The sequence below is a fragment of the Hibiscus syriacus genome, unplaced genomic scaffold, assembly GCF_006381635.1.
Source record: "Hibiscus syriacus cultivar Baekdansim isolate YM2019G1 unplaced genomic scaffold, ASM638163v2 tig00110015_pilon, whole genome shotgun sequence".
Taxonomy (NCBI): domain Eukaryota; kingdom Viridiplantae; phylum Streptophyta; class Magnoliopsida; order Malvales; family Malvaceae; genus Hibiscus; species Hibiscus syriacus.
In genome coordinates this window covers 180591-184312 of record NW_024062564.1, presented here as the reverse complement: position 1 = coordinate 184312, position 3722 = coordinate 180591, and the positions used below count along the sequence as shown (strand labels likewise).

Sequence of the window (3722 nt, the reverse complement as noted above, 5' to 3'; positions counted from 1 at the left end):
GTTTAGAGATGAACACTAGAGCTCCATGGAAAAAGAACGTTGTGCTTCATTCATATTGCCAGAAAAAAAAATTAGAAGTGTATATTATAAGATCTTATTTATTTATTTATGTTATATATAAAATTGTATCAAACATACTTCAATTTTATAACTTATTGAATTTATTGAGTGGTATCAACGATATAATAGAATGTTGTTCTCTTTAGAGAATCTATATTTGATCAGTTGTATATGTATAATATGTATATAATGTTATTGAATAAGAAAAATATGAATAGACTAACTTATAATTATTCTAAACTATTTAATCCTTAGTAGTAGGAAGGTGAAGGATTAATGAATAAGCACAACCAACTATTATTGTTATTGATGTTATTTATTATTATTGTTGTTATTATTATGTATGCTCAAATGGAAAACTCCTTTGCACACTCCCTTTCTGATTTGCTTGCATTTTCTGCCAAAATCTTCCTCATTTCTTCTGCAACTTACTCAAGTTTACTTGCCACTTTATCTTGGCACTATTTCAAACCAATCAAGCAAAGAACTATTCATTATATATAAACTATGCACATATAAAACATGAATTTTTACAGCTTCTTCTGTTTAGTGTTGTTTATTAAACTAACCTATATATCAAATAATGCTATCACGTTGTCATGCATGTAAAGTTTTGGAAAAAAAATATTAAGTATACTTGAAAATTATTCTATAGAAGATCAACCCCTCGTAAGTATGGGATTTACTCTATTATATAGGTGGTTTTAGTATTTTTATAAACCAAAAACAAAAGAAAATAATAACACTTAATGGATATCAATAGATATTAAACAAAGGAACAATATATCAAATTATTTTAAAGGTTAGACAAAAATAACTATTAATATTGTGTCCAAAGTATTTTTGTGACGGTTTCAAATAATTTTGAGTCTTTGAAAATCATTAAAAGATAAAAATTAAAATAATATTTTATTAATAATAGAAATTAAATGTTTCAAAGAAACTCTTAATTAGATATTTAAAAAAAAAACTCACATGAAACTAAATGTTACATACATATATACATATAGTTCTCAATCCATAAAAATGGTGATGCATACATACATTTCTCACTCCAAAAATATAGTGAGGTTTTAGGGAATACTAGTTCATGGTCTTGAACATGTCTGCAACCTGGCATTAGTACTCATTACACTAAACCAGATTGATTATTCAGAATTTGTACAGCATCACTACTGAAAGCAACTAACAGATTAACAGAGAGATCAACGGGATGGGATTTTCTTCATTATCTAAAAATCCTTCCTTCCCTTTATGCTGTCTTCGAGATATGCCTTGCCTGATATCCAATGTTCTCCACTGCTCCATTGATGTTGAATAGGCGTCTCTTGTTTATCTCTGCCATTACTGATTGGTGCAGCAATTTGTTGCGTATGTCCACAAGCGAATGAATCTTTGTTAGCTTCCTATGGCCGTTGAAGTGACAAGACCTCCATTGATGCAGAGTCAAATCAAATTCGACTTCATAATTCGTGCTACAGTGCAGGAATGAGTTCATGGAGCAACTGGAACTTGCATCATCATTGCTGAAAACATCTGCAAAAATAAACAATTCTTGTCAAATGTAGCAGTAAGCAACTTGGGGCCAATTGCACTTAGAAGTGATACTATTCTCAAGAGAATATTCTGCTTTGGAGGTGGCATAGAAAGGATGGCAGATTCCGTTTTGGTGATCGTCTTCGTCGTACTTAAAGCTGTACTGATAGGGAACTTGAGAGGTGCTTCAATCCTTCCAAGTCGGGACAAGTGAAGATATTTCCTCTTCTATCAAATCAGAAATCTCCAATGGCTCCCAGTCATCAATATCCAATTCTTTCACCATCCCCAAGGCAACATCAATCCCCGTGTCATTCGATATGTCGAAGGGAAAATAGATGTTCCGAGCCTGACCTGTAATAAGGGAAATCATTGATTAAGAATCTTCTAGAATTCATGAACATCTTCAGTATGTATGCAATAGTACTTTCTTTGTCCGTAATCTGTACTTTGAGAAAAATTGTGTCGTCTTCGGATCCATCGTGCCGGTTATCGGCATATCAGTACTCCTCGTTGGATCTATCTACAAAGAAGGCGCTAGTTCTGCGACTCGGCCTTCACGAGTTTGGTTCTGGCTCCAGACTCTTGGGAGGACTGCAGAGTCTCTTCGTTAGAGGCCAAAAATGGATCAAGCAAGAGTTCATGTGCAGGCAACCTCTTGGAAACATTCTTCAGGCACTTTCCGATAAACCCTGGGCTTCCTGGTCTTGGATTCAATAGAATGCCTCTGGCAACTTTCCCTGGAGAGTTAAGAATGAATATTGCACAGACAGACAAGTCTTAGATTAATTCAACGGTCGATTGTCAATACTAACAAAGCTGCAATATCTCACTGAAGTCACTTTCTTGTAGATTTGAGCTGGATTCGAGCACTCTCTATACGGATATTCGGAAGTAAGCATCTCTAATACACACATGCCAAAGGAGTATATATCGACTAGCTCGTTGTACTCCTCCTCATATAGCTCCAGTACCATAAATTCCGGTGTCCCTAGTATTGTATGCAAGTTTGAAGAAATTAATATATAGTGATATACTTGGGTACCAAGAAATCAAACAGATGATAGAACTTTAGAGCATACCTATGACACTATGGGCATGTTGTGAGCCACGAAGAATGGCGCCAGTCCGAGATCGCCGATCTTGACTTGCCCGAGATGGCCATTGACAAAAATGTTATCACACTTAAGATCTCTGTGGATCACTGGAGGGTCATGGCCATGCAGATAAGCTAGACCGTGCAGAATTTGACGAGCCCAGCTCTTAACTGCTCGCATATCAACACGCTGGTACCTCTGTCTATGCCTGTATTATATCAAACAACGTATTAAAACTTACACTAAAACAACACCAATGAGACCAATTGATGGTAAAGTCCGATGTGGTTACTCTCGAAGTGTGCCGGAAGTGAACATCTCGGTGATGAAGTTGAAAGTTCTCCTATCGAAATCAATCCAAGTAGCGTAGAATCAGATGATCGAATCATGGTTGAGATTCTTGAGGAGGTTGACCTCGGAATAAAGCCGCTGCAGTTCATCTGGTGAACGGAAGACATCGTTAAGCTTGACTTGATTCCATGCCACCTCCATTCCCAGGGCCTCATCGAATGCCCTATACACTGTCTTCATATCTCCTTTACCAAGAATCTCTCTGAACTGCAGAGAATTTCCCACGCATCCAATCATGTTAAAAACGTTAAACAATGCATATAATTTCATTCACACGCATTCTTCACTTATCATCAAAAACTATTTCTCAAAATTTTCCCGGACAATTTAGAGAGAACGAAGAAGAAAGCTTACACTTCCGTACCGACCGGATGGATCGGTTTTGACGTATTCGAGCTGAGATTTAACTCCATTATCGCATCCACCTAGACGTGTTTGGTACATGGTCTGAGAAATCAGGCACCTTGAAAAGCTGTGGGGCTTATTGTAGAATCTATATATATATATATATATATATATATATATATATATATATATATATATATTGAAAACACATATTTTAGCTATCTAGCTACTGGAATATGGAACTCAAGAACAAGGCGCATCAGGTAAAGAAAGAAAATTTTGAAGATGTGCTAGATGATCCGAGGCTTTCCTTCATGATTTTCGTAGGAAAAA

The 3722-nt window shown here is 35.9% G+C and overlaps 1 pseudogene; it reads right to left on the bottom strand.

The window, feature by feature from the left end:
* Positions 1-1322: 1322 nt before the first annotated feature.
* LOC120212743 lies at positions 1323-3488 on the bottom strand (annotated as a pseudogene).
* Positions 3489-3722: the final 234 nt, after the last annotated feature.